The sequence below is a fragment of the Mustela putorius genome, unplaced genomic scaffold (assembly GCF_011764305.1).
Source record: "Mustela putorius furo isolate JIRA1106 unplaced genomic scaffold, ASM1176430v1.1 tig00000242_pilon_pilon_pilon, whole genome shotgun sequence".
NCBI lineage: Eukaryota > Metazoa > Chordata > Mammalia > Carnivora > Mustelidae > Mustela > Mustela putorius.
Window position 1 is genome coordinate 19692199 of NW_025421325.1, and position 13532 is coordinate 19705730.

A 13532-nucleotide genomic window follows, 5' to 3' on the forward strand; every position below is an offset into this window, starting at 1 on the left:
TTTACTTGATTCTCCCAATTTCTCTGCTCCTCCCCCTCACCCCTATGCACACACTCTCTCACTCTCTCTTTCTCAAAACAAATAAATAAAATCTTTTAAAATAAATAAATAAAATAAGAGATAAGTTAGAGACAGGAAAAACTTATTTGCAAGCCATATATCTGACAAAAGATTAATATCTAGAATATATAAAGAACACTCAAACTCAACAGGGAAAAAATGAAACTACCCAATTAGAAAATGGGCAAAAGACATGAAGAGACATTTCACTGAGGAGAATATACAAGTGTAAATAAGCACATGGAAAGATTTTTGAGAAACATCACTAGCCATCAGGAAAGTGCAAATTAAGACCATGGTAAATATCACTACACACTTATCAGAATAGCTAAAATCAAAAATAGTGTGATACCAAATACTGATAAGGCTGTGAAAAAACTGGATCTCTCACACATTGATGGTGGAATATAAAATGGTACTGCCACCCAGGAAGACAGTTTAGCAGTTACTTACAAAACTAAACATACAATTACCATGTGATGGAGCAATCACCCTCCTGGGCATTCATCCCAGAGAAATGAAAACTTATGTTCACACAAAAACATCTACACAATTACTTTAGCAGCTCCATTTGTAATGCCAAGAAGTTAAAACAGCCAAAATTTTTTTCAGCTGGTCAAATAAACAGTGGTGAATCCGTACTATGAGATTCTACTCAACAATGAAAAGAAATGAACTAATGATATATCCAACAACTTGGATGGATCTCAAGGATATTATGAAGATTTTAAAAAGCCCATCTCAGGGGCACCTGGGAGGCTCAGTGGGTTAAGCCTCTGCCTTCGGCTCAGGTCATGATCTCAGGGTCCTGGGATCAAGCCCTGTATAGGGCATCAGGCTGTCTGCTCGGCAGGGAGCCTGCTTTCCCCTCTCTCTCTGCCTGCTTCTCTTCCTGCTTGTGATCTCTCTCTCTGTATCAAATAAATAAATAAAATCTTTTAAAAAATAAAATAAAATAAAAAGCTAATCTCAGAAGGCCATATACTGTATGATTTTATTTATATAACATTCTCAAAATAACTGAATTACAGAGATGGAGAAAGCTAGTGGTTGCCAGGAGTTGGGGAGGGGGTTGGGTGTGAGTAGAAAGGAGTAGTAGTACAAGGGGCAGGGGGTCTTTGTGGTGATGCTATAGTTCCTTATCCTAACTGTAGCAAGGGTTATGTGATAGGATACATAGGATAAAATGACACAGAACAGTACACACACAACTGTCCAGTTTCATGGTTTTGATATTGTACTTATCTATGTGAGACATAATCATTGAAGGAAACTGTAAAGTATAAGGAACATCTCTGTACTGTCTTTCAATCTTTCCATGAATATATATAATCTTTTAAATCAAACATTAATATATTTATTATATTAATTAATTGTTAATTAATGTATGTACATATAATGTTTATATATTAAACTTATTAATTATATAAACTTATTATATTAAACATTATTGTATGTACTCCGTGGTGTATTAGCAGCCAAGAGACTTTCCTATGACCTAAGGCCTATAAAAGGAAGAACCTTTGGGTTATAATGAGTCCTTTCCTCTATTTTCTTTTCTTTTTTTTAAGATTTTATTTATTTATTTGAGACAGAAAGTGAGAGAAAAGATCATGAGCAGGGGGGAAGGGTAGAGGGAGAAGCAGACCTCCTGCTGAGCAGGGACCTTCCCCCCCCCAATGTAGGACTTGATCCCAGGACCCTGAGATCATGACCAGAGCCTAAGGCAGATGCTTAATTGACTGAGCTCCCCAGGCGCCCCTCCTCTATTTTAATTGTACACATCTCTTTTAATAAACTACAAAGGATGGCCAAAGATGAGAACAATGATGGCACTATCTTCCTTTTAAAGTATATAATGTCAAATGAGGCTTGATCACTTAGAATTTGATAGAAATTGTCATACAATGAAAAGAAAGGAAATTCTGTTTCTTCAATTCCACAACCTCCTCATTCATACAGGCTAGTCAGTTAATGAAATTCTAAATTATTCTGTGTGTGCAGACCTATGTTGGTACTCATCCCATTTCAAGTGTCTAAAAAAATTCCAATCTGCTTAGTAAAGGTGTAGTTGCATCTAGGGGTTCAAAATGAGTCATCAATGTCCTCATTACCTAGCAGACCCTCTTCCATGTGTGGACCTTGAAGATGCACATTCCACCAACTCTGGAAGCCCAAGAGACAGATGGCTTTTTCATCATTCACCCTGGCTGGAAATTCTCAGGAAAACTCTGAGTGCATCTTCAAATTGGCCAACTTGGGACACTCGTTCCAACTAAGCCAGTAAAAATAGATGTCCCATAGGAAAGAGGATTCTGCCACTTGAGGAAGGGAAGAGAGAGGCCAAGTACTGGGACTAGTCTTCCATAAAAGTCCTCTCCACCCTTAAAAAAGGAAATTTTCAGACAGTCCCTAACCCTGCAGACTTTATGTTCCACAAGGAGAAACAAGCAAACCCAAACATGCAATTTATATAATAAAGAGAGGAGCTTGCAAATATGTACACATTGAACCCCGGCTTTATGAAAAGACTGATCTGAATAGGATGTCAGTTACGTGAGAATAACAAAATGTTGCCTTGGTCTTGGACACAACTGAAACGCCTGGAATCTGATGGATCTAGTCGGGGAGGGGGCATCTAGTTTCCAAGGAGGGAAAGAATTTTGGCTCTTGTACATACAAGGTTAATGGGTCACATGAGAGAACAGAGGTGAGTGCTTGCCAAACTGTAAACTGCTACACAAGTATTACCTAGCAGAGAGCACGAGGCGAACATCCTTGAGGGAGGGCCCAATGAGGTTCAGAGTCCGCTGGCACGGCAAGAAGAATATCAGGGTTGAGGCTAGCAGTCCCGAGTTCAAGGCCCTTCCGTGGAGTTAGATAAAAGGGTAAGAGAAAATGCACACGAAGTGCTCAGCCTCATGCTTGGTACATGATGAGAACCCAAGGAACTGTCGCCATTCATAGGGACCTGGCTCGTCAAGTCAAAGTGCAGGACAAGAGGGAGGGAGACGGGGGGTACAGACACAGAAGATCAAGCTGCAATGAAATGAGACTAACAAAACCCCAAGGACTGCTCTAACTAGAGAGCCTGGGATTGTACTGAAGAAACTTTCAGTAAACATCTAGTGAATCCAGTTGAATTGCAGTAGGGTGATAGAAATGTTCTGGATTTAGATAGTGGTGATGATTGCACAGCCTGTGGGTACACTAAAAATCACTGAACGGTACATTTTATAAGAGTGAATTTTAAGAGATGTGAATTGTATCTTAATTTTTTTAAAATTGGAAATGGAGAGGCTAGAGAAGAGAGAGAAGTCAGAACAGGGTGGAAATGCAATTAAGTCAGAACCTGGCCCCGCAGACCATTGTTTTCCCATTGTCCTCCCCTCTGCCCAGGCCACGGGGACTGCAGGTGCTACTAGAGTCAAGGAGATCTTCTAAAGACCCAGGCCCAAATAAGGTACCCACCCTTACCAAAAGCTAGTCACCCTAGGGCCTCCTGGTCCCAAGGAGATACTTAGCAACAGTAATGTCATCACAGTAGGAGGAACTGCCTGGTAAGGACAGAGCAGCCATTAGCTCTCGAGCCTGGAAGGTTTCTTGGACAACTGGTCAGCACTTACCAGGCAACTGTTCACAGATTTCCTGCCTGGACACAGGTTGGCACATGTGGCCAGAGCAGGGTCACTGGGCTAAAGGCAAGCCTCCTCTTCTGCCCACAGTTAATAATATATATAATATTAATAACAATTCATTCACTCGTTTGTTCATTCATCCATCCATTCATTCATTCATTTAATGCCAGGCTTCACACTAAATGCTTCCCATCTCATTTAACCTTCATAGGAACCCTGGGGCGTCTGGGTGGCTCAGTCATTAAGCATCTGCCTTTGGCTCAGGTCATGGTTCCAGGGTCATGGGATTGAGCCCCACATTGGGCTCCTTGCTCGGAGAGAAGCCTGCTTCTCCTTCTCCCACTCCCCCTGCTTGTGTTCCCTCTCTCACTGTGACTCTGTCATATAAATAAATAAAATCTTTTTTTTAAAAAAAGAAAATATTTTTTGAAACCCTCATAGAAACCCTACAAGATAAGAACCGCTATCATGCCCATTGTATAGATTTGAAAACAGAGGCTTAAAGATGTTAATTAATTTACTCATGCAAGAGGAAGAAATGTAATTTCTGGAGATTGTCTCTTCATCATAAGTTCACTGTCAAATACCCCAGAGAAAGAACAGTCTTCAGAAGGGAAGTCAGAATTTAAGAGTTATTTGGTGAGAAAAGAGGGGCAGGTGGTAAGAAAGACTATCGCTCTCCACCTTCTAGAGTACTTTTATTTTTTTAAAGATTTTATTTCTTTATTTGTCAGAAACAGGGAGAGAACAAGCAGGGCAAGCAGCAGAAAGAAGGAGAAGCAGACTCCTCTCTGAGCAGGGACTCTGATGCAGGGCTCCATTCCAGGACCTGAGCCGAAGACAGACGCTTAACCGACTGAGCCACCCAGGCATCCCTACTGTCTATAGTACTTTCAATTTTAGCAATAAATATGTAACACTGATAATAAAAAGCTAATGAAAACTCTGTGTGTGTGTTTGCGTGTGTGTGTGTGTGTGTGTTTTGAAGAATAGGGAAAACAGATCTAAAAACAGGTGTTCCTGAGATCCTCGGAAAGTCTGTCTCAGGCTCTCTCCCTGGTGTAGGTCTTGAGTGATTTTTAGAGAGTTCTGGCTGCTCTTATTAGTAGTTCTGTCATCTTCTTCTCTGGGGTTACCTTCTGACTGAATAGGACAAGCACATGAGCATGTCTGATACTCTGCTTTTTTTCCAGATGTGCACACTGAGTAGTAGCTGGCAGGAGGCTTTGCTAATTCTGAGCCCAAAGCATAGCTGACTTTCCTGGTCCTGTCTCACCACGTCACCCTTCACCATTCTGGTCAGTGAGGGGCCAAGGACTCCTACCTCTTCCAGGAAAGGCCTGTGGTAGCCTGGACAGAGCCCCAAAGCAAGTCTCAGGACGGTGAAGTTTCAGGTTCCCCCAAATACATAAAAACCTTTGGAAAGTTTGAAACCACAGAGGACCAAAATGGGCTTTCCTCCACCTCACGCACACACACAGAAAAAAAATCAGAAATGGAGGGAGAAATTAAAACATGTGAAGTTTCATGAACTATCCCATGATTGTTTTTATTTTTAAAATTTCTGAACACACACAAAAACGTGCAGTCTATAGCTTGCATTTCCTGGGCATTGCTGGCCCCAGCGGTTATGCTGGGAGGCTCCTGGGTTCTTGTGGTCACGTGTAGAAAATCGAGGCAAAAAAGATTTCAGAGCTGGAATTCAAGCCCAGATGCTGTGGTCACTGCACCTTGATGTCAGAAGGCACGTCCCTTAATCTTTTAATAAAGAGGTAAGTGTTCTCTCTGCTGCAGTGTAATTCACAAGAGAATCTCATGCGCTACCTCCTTCTGTACTGCAAAATCCTTCCCTTTGACAAACTTCTGAGCAAGCAGGGCAGTCTGCCCCTGGACAGAACCCTAACTAGGATAAGTGGAAGCTGCTGCTTCCAGGTCTTTGCTGCTTAAAAGGATGGATAGCTCCTCTCCAAATTTTAGATCAGAACTCCATAAGGAGTGGGAAACAGTATAGCACTTCCTCCAGAAATTAAACATAGACTGTTTTATGGTCCAGCAATTCCACTTCTGATGATATGCCCATAAGAATTGAAAACAGGTATTTGCATACCCATGCTCAGAGCGGCATTATTCACAACAGCCAAAATGTCCATCCATGGATGAATGGGTCAACAAAAGCCATCTATTCATATGATGGAATTTTCTTCAGTCTTAAAAAAGGAAGAAAATTCTGGCACATGCTACAACACGATGAACCTTGAAGACATTATACTAAATGAAATAAGCCATTTATAAAAGGATAAATTCTTTATGATTTCACTTATCTTCCACATAGAATACTCAAATTCATAGAGACACACAGGAGAATGGGGGTTATGGGAGGGGCTGGGGGAAGGGGAATGGGGAGTTAAATGTTCCATGAAGACAGAGTTTCAGCTTGGGAAGAGGATACATACTTAAAAATGGTTCTGATGGTAAATTCTATGTTATGTATATTTTACCATGATGATTTTTTGAAAGTCCATTAAGGGAAGTCACGTGGGAACAAGGCAATCCTCTCGCACAGACACCCTGCCCCAGGAGAAAGAAGGTGGACCCAAGCTTCTGCATCTCAGCCTTATACTCTTCAGCTCACTCTTTAGGAATTTTAATGATCTGACACCACAGAGAGTTTTACACTAAAATCTTCCTGTGGCGTAGTTTCTACAAGCTATTTGGCGGGGGAAGAGTGTAAAGACAGATAACAATAATAGACACCTTATTCATCACTTACGAAAACATTCATAACGGAAAATTCTTAGAAGAGAAAAATATTCATTTTCCCCTTATGTTTTCCCTTTTTTTCCCAGGCGTTCATCTCCCTTATTTCTTTTCCACCGTACATGTGCTTTTTAACTTCTGGCAGTTCACTTCCCTTTTCTGTTTCAGGTTCCCTGGTCTCCATGTGGAAAAAAAAATCATTGCTTGCACGTTCTCTCCTCACTTTGCAGAGGATTGTTGTAAAGATTCTGAGAGTCTGGGAAGTGGGAAATAGGCTAAAATATAAAGGTGCTGTGTTTCTCCTTCTTATTAAGAATTGCCTTTGGGGGCGCCTGGGTGGCTCAGTGGGTTAAGCCTCTGCCTTGGGCTCAGGTCATGATCCCAGGGTCCCCGCATCAGGTTTTCTGCTCAGCAGGAAGTCTGTTTCCCCCTGTCTCTCTGCCTGCCTCTCTGCCTACTTGTGATCTCTCTCTGTCAAATAAATAAATAAAAATTTTTTTTTAAAAAAAAAGGAATTCTTAAAAAAAAAAAAAAAAAAAAAGAACTGCCTTTGGGAGATACCAACTCCACAGATGAAACTCACTCTAACTCATGCAAGGCCTGAGTGGGTAGAATTCTCACCTGGTTGCCTGATGTCTCCAATCAGGCCACAGCCACCACCTCATTTCTTCTTGTGTGACTGGCACAGCCCTGCAATCTTGCATCATTTGGGGGACTGGGAAGTGTGGCAGCCAATAGAGCTGTACCTCCATGCAATGTAGAGTGATGAGCTCCCCATACCGGGAGTATTCAAACAGAGTACAGATAATCACCTCACTGGGGATTCCTGCTCTGGATAGGAGACTGGAATTCTGAGGATTCTTCCAACTCTAAAAACGTAGTGATTTCTTTATGGCCAGGTGAGGAATCAATGAATCACATACCCCTTCCTTGCCGGGTGACTGGGCCACGGTCCCATTTCTAACCTCTCTGAGTTCAATTGTCTCAATTCTCTCTTACTGTTACATGATCTGCCCACCTGCTCCTGTTGTGAGGAGCTCTGGAAATTCTACAGGAACTAGTGCTTTGAAAATCTGTTATTTTGGATTGCCATACTAGGAAGAACAGTACTGCCTTTACTGTGATTTTGACCCTCAGGGGTCGGTGGCACCAAAGCTGGCCATGGGAAGCAGTCAGCATATACCTCAGGAAGGCAGGAGAAGCCTCTTGAGAGAGACTTGGGGTGAAGAAGCCTCCTGCTGTGAAGCCAGCACTTTTCCCCACAAATGGTGATTCCTTAAGTTTGCTTCCTGCCCGTCTCAGTCCTTCTGAGTGACCTTCCGGAAGCATCTCTGGAACCTTGTGAACATTGACTTTTTAAAAAATGTTCTACTAGGAACATGTTCCCTAACAGGGTTTCCTTCCACTTGTATACAAACCACCCCTCCCCCCCCCAAAAAAAATGCTTGCTGAATTAATGAACCACTTCTCTTATCTATTTTTCCTGTTATCTAATTCCGAGGGGAAAGCTGGGAGCTCTGAGGGAGCTGGGAGACGCAGCTCACAACGCCTCCCTCCCACCGGCTGAGAGCAGCCTGGAATCCCTGAGACTGAGGGAGGGAGACCGTTCCTGAGAGTCTGCCTTGCACTCGGCGGCGGGGAGCCTCTCCCACCGTGGGTAAGTCCTTTCCTGGCCTTCCTGGGGGGACCCTCCATCGGGGGAGAGAGGGAGATGCAGGCTACCAGGAGGCCACCAGGAGGGCCCAGAGCCGCTAAGCGGAAGGAATAGATGGTCGGTGGGAGCGCCGAGTCGGAGACTGTGGGGAAAGGGGAGGTGGAGGAAAGGGGGAGAGAAAGGACCTACCAGTGCGTGCCTGAGGATGAGCAAGAAGCCCTCAGACTTTCGAGGACAGGAAGAAAGGAGGAGAATATTGGCGGGCCTGGCCGCGGAGGCAAAGGCAAGGTTTCCTTTCCCACTTTTTCTCTTTCTCTTTCTCACAACCTGGTAGCATTTTAGTTTCTCCATTTCCGGGTTCAGCCTCCCACTCCAACAACCAGAAATCGATGGGAATGGTCCATCTCCTAAGAAAAAGTAAACAAATACATACCACACAATTAAACGCATTTGACCAGGTGCTGGGGGGGGGGGGGGGGGGGGCTCTTGCCTTTGCTTCCCCGGACACACCCAGATCACTAGGCTTCCCCCTCACCCAGGGGGCTGTGCTGCTGATGCTCTGTCTTGAGAACCCCTGAGAAAACTAAGGCAAACCTTCCTGACCCATGTCAGACCTGTCCAGTATGCTTTCGGGGCAGAAAGTCTCACCAGTGTTTCCTGTTGGCTTCATTGGCTAGATCGTGAATAGGCCTCAGAAGTTGACACTTTGCTTTGCCTCTTTATAGGCCAAGGGTCAGCCAGGATAGGTGTAGGGTTTAATTTTTCATTTATCCTGGAGCCAGGTATGTAATGGGGAGGAGGAGGAGTGGTGGGTTTTGCAAGTGAACTGCAATGATTGTACAAAGCCCACGTCATGCTTTGAAGAGCTTGGCTGCATATGCTTTTGCTCCCAAGTCAAAACTACCTCTGCTTCCTCTAAATCCAGAGCTGGGGCAAAGGAGCTTTGAATTCTATCTGGCAGAGGAAAGGGCTGAGTCCAAAAGAAAAGGACAGATGAGGGTAAAGACAAGAGGAGCAGCTTTGAGAAGACACAGTGGAGAAGGAGAAGACTGGGAGTCACAGTGAAGCATTACCTGACAGCTAAGGCTCCGGCAGAGTTCAAAATCAACTGCTTGTCTGATAGTCCTCCCCTTGCCCAAAGACTATGGCATATTTTAACTCTATAGGACTAAGCAAATGCTATTTTGGAATTGGATAGGATTTAGTGCAAAGCTTCTTGGTGTCTGTGCACTGACTACAAATACTAGCAGAGAATGGAAAATTGTTCCTTCATGTTTCCCTCTCCCAAAGCCTTGCTTCCAGCAGGATGAATTAAAAAGCTGTTTCAAAATTTACACTCATCTGCTTTACTTATCTTCCCCCGACATAGCTCCTGTTCCCCCTCCCTCTCCCCCCACTTCTCTTTTCTTCCCATGCAGACATTCTCACTCTTCTGCATATTCGCCAAAATTAAAGGAAATTGAAAGGTCTTTAGCTGTGCAAGATTAAGGAAGTGCTGATCTGAAAATAAGGGAAAACCTTACTGTGAAAGGCTGCTAGAATCTCACACTCTATCATCACAAAATCGGTTAGGTTTGTTTATTAGTAGTAGTGATCATTGTTTTGTTTCTATTAGTCTTATTTTGATAAATCGGCCTGTAGTAAATGGATATTTTTAAATCCCAGTTTATGAATTTTTTACAGAATACATTGCAGGTCATTTTTAGTGACATAGACATTCCCTCTGTCTTCTAAAGAATTTGTCTGTAAAAGTGATTTTGCATTGGCCCGTTCAATGCAGGGGGGAGGTAAGAGTTTTGTGGGGTTGGTATTGAGGAAATGGTAGTACATTGCTCTTTATCCTTGTTCTAGTTTTCAAGCCCAATAAAATATCCATTTCAAATGACTTTCTAATGCCTAGTTATATTTGCCAAGCGATTTATAAGACGTAAATTTACAGTCTGTATGTCTAAGCCCAGAGATGTTTTAGGGCTGGGGACAGTAGAGAAGAGGGTGTTGAGGGCTGAGGTAGGACAGATACTGAAGAAATTCAAACGATCAATCTCCAACTGTCTAAACACAGCACCAAGTGGAGATTCGAGACAATTATCCGAATAATTGGGAGGGAGGGAGGCACTTTCACCTGCCTTATCTAGATAAAAGGGCGACACGGGAAAATGTCCGTGGCCCTCAAAGCTCTGCCTCGGTTCTCTTCAGGATCACAAGAATCAGGCGATTTTTCTGTGGGTTCTGGGAACGGAGTCGGGATGGGGCGGCATGGACAGGTTTCTAGAAAAACTTAAGAAGGTCTCCCACCGTGCCTCTGGGGGTTGGGGGGTAGAGGGTGGTGGGTCGTGCGCCGCGGGACTCTCGGCCGAGGTTGATAAGCCCCGCAGCCGATCTAAGGTCAATAAACCCGGCGGCGTCAGGCTCTGGCGGAGGGTAGGAAAGGGAACAGCCCTCTTAAGGCTGCCGGCGGAATGAAAAGCAACCCCGGACTGCTGAGTTCCAAGTCTGGGCGCCAGCATCGGGCGCGCAAGGCAGGAGCCCTGGGCCACAGTACGGGAGGCAGCCGGAGCTGGGGAGAGGGACCCGGTCCAGCGGACTGGGTGGGATCCTCGTGGCGCGGCCTAGAGGGAATAACGACCTTGAAAATGTCCCGAGCGGGCCTTAATGGGCCGGGTCTGGGACGACCAGTCCTAACCGCGTCGAAAGTTTGGAGAGGAATTGAAAAATAACTTTTTTTAAGGGACAGAAGAGCGGGGAGTGGGTAATGGACACTCCCAAATAAGGTGAACACTCAATAAAGCTTCAGGGACCCCTCAAAGAGGCGGAGAATTGCCCCTAAAGCCAAAAAAAAAAAAAAAAAAAAAAGAAAGAAAGAAAGAAAGAAAGAAGAAAGGCGATGGCCGTATTAATCAGTGATCAGTTTTAAGCCCTTTTGGATGGTGCTTCAAAGTTTACAAATTCATTTCACATCGAGGTGGTGTTTCTCCCACACCTCGTTTGACGGGAGAAGTTACTCTGCCCAAAGTTACATTGCTGGGGTGTCCCGCAAAGGGCCTCAAATCAAGGACCCCTGATCAGAGACGACCTTGCCAAGAGCAAGCCCCAATGAGAAGTACGCAGCCTGGGATGGAAGCCCCAAAGAACGCTACTGTCCGGTCGGGTGCGTTTAACTTCCCTGAGCCTCTGGTCCCTCCGGCTGAGCCTTCCGTACAAAGCCCGAGTGACCAGATGGAGAAAGAGGCGGTGGTGGTGGAGAGGGCTCTTGGAACAACAGGAGGCTCAGAGGAAACCCTGAGCGCGCGACACTACCTTCTTGAACCAGCGGATCTTTGCAAATAAACAACTAGACCGTTTGAGCTCTTTGCCACTTAGCAGCGGAACTTCCTCTTATCATTTCTATTCCTGGCGAGGCCGAGGTTACATTGGTTTGAATGCCTTCAACCATCATGGCGCCGCATAGGTCAGGTCACCTCGGACAGGGATCGCTCCAGCTGTCTCCAGGGTCTCGTCTCCAGCCCCAGGATCCAAGCGGGATCCAACGTCCCCGAACAGGGCTAATGGCTGAGAAAGCCCAGGCCGCAGACTGCAGAGTCCAGGTCTCGATCAGTCTTGTGACCTCGGGCCTGGCCCTGGTACTGCTCAAAACGCGTCCGGGATCGCCCTATCCGCGGGAGCCCTTTGGCGGAGCTCAGAGCCCGGGGGATGCTCAACGCGGAGAGGGACCCGGGAGCTGCGGAGAAGGGGGACAGAGCATGCACCCGCCGCCTGCACGCGCCTTTCCAAGTGCGGGGGCTGGCGCGACCCTGGACCCGCTCGCCCCAACGTTGTTGCCCCCATTCGGTCAGGGCAGCAAGGAGGGAGCGAAGCCGCGTCCCTCTGCTGTCTTTCCAGGCGCTACCGCCCACGTAAGGTTCCAGAAGAGGCCAAGAATTACAACAGGAGTTTCATCTAAACGGGAATTCCTTACACACGCGCGCGCTCACACACGCACGCGCGCACACACACACACACACACACACACACTCCCCACGACTTAGGCTGCTCTACATTTCAACATCCCTGTGCAGAGAGACAGCTCCTTCCCACCCTAGTCGAGGGTCACAGCGAATCCGACTCCAGTCCGCAAGGCACTGGTTCAGTCCTTTCTCGGAGGACTACTAAGGGGCATGGATGGCACCCCGAGCAAGAGGGCTTAGTGGCTACAGACACAGAGTTCAGAGATTCTCCCTCAGCCCGGTTCAAAGAGCCTTAATATTTTCAGTTCGTCCCTGGCCAGCGCGGAGGCCGGAAGTAGCGATTCTCGACGCTTCGGGACCTGGGGCTTGTGCAGAAGCCACTGCATTCCCAGGCCCGGGCAAGCTGGAGTTCTGGGGAAGGACACTGTCTTTTTTTTTATCATTTCTCGGCCGCAAACTCGACAGCTCTCCAGCACCCGTCCTCCCGGTCTTAGAAAAGACTGTCCGCAGACCCTTCCCAAACCACACAGTTCGCTAAGCCCAGGGGCAGGGGCAGGGGCAGGGGCGGCAATCCCTGGAGCAGATGCCCGCGCGGGGGGCCGGGTGTCCAGGCGCCGGGTGAGGCGTTCGCAGGGGTCGGTGTTCGACAGCGCGGAGTTTGGAATGGCTGCGGCTTTTTTTTTTTTTTTTAAGATACTGTGTTGTGTTGTTCTCTCTCATCCAGCCTACGCAAGGGTCTTAGGGATTTTCTTTATTCGTTTAGTATTGTCTTAACTTTCCTCGTTTTCTCCTTTCCTTCGTTCATCCTCACCCACCCCCGCCTCCCTCTAGGATTCTCGTTCTTCTCCCTCTAATTCAATTCCTGCGTTTCCTTTCCTAGCTTAATCAAAATCCTTCCCCTTTACTTTGTCCTTTATCTATAAAATTTGCCCGCCCTTTCTTTCTTTCTTTCTTTCTTTCTTTCTTTCTTTCTTTTCTTTCTTTCTTTCTTTTAACCTGAGTGCCTTTCAGTTTCGCCCGGTCCTTGTTGGCTGCAGACCCTGCTGATTTTAGCGACTGCGGGATGATCCCGGACACACGTTCCACCTTTAAAATTTCCAGTGTCTCGTTTGTTCTTTTCTCATCCTAATTCTAGATGATTACTCCTCATGGTAAATTCGTTTTTATTAATTTGGATGTGCTGCTTCCATGTAGAACTTACTGGATATAGATGTCTTGTTGGGTGAATGAGAAGCCGTCCTGTTGGCAAGTTATTTTAATTTCTGGATATTGAACTAAACAGTAGCTGTGTGTTTGCCCTTAAGAGATTTCTTAAATTTCCACCTCTAAATAAATAGCACACTATAAAATCATTTTCCTATGACTAGGTGGGGTGCCACTGATTCACAAAAAATAATAAAAAAAAAAACCCACGATGCAGGGTTTTTTCTTTTAATGTAGAAACATTACATACTGAGCCAGAAGATTTGTCCTGCCACA

At 45.5% G+C, this 13532-nt stretch overlaps 1 protein-coding gene across 2 annotated transcripts in view; it reads left to right on the forward strand.

Annotated features, from left to right (window-relative positions):
- Positions 1-7969: 7969 nt before the first annotated feature.
- GATA4 (GATA binding protein 4) overlaps positions 7970-13532 on the forward strand; it is an 83116-nt gene continuing 77553 nt past the window's right edge. Inside the window, exon 1 of one of the 2 annotated variants that reach the window (XM_004766074.3) lies at positions 7970-8112. The gene's annotated coding sequence lies outside the window, so the exon portion shown is untranslated. The remainder of the gene's footprint in view (positions 8113-13532) is intronic. The other variant, XM_004766075.3, reaches the window with a different exon arrangement.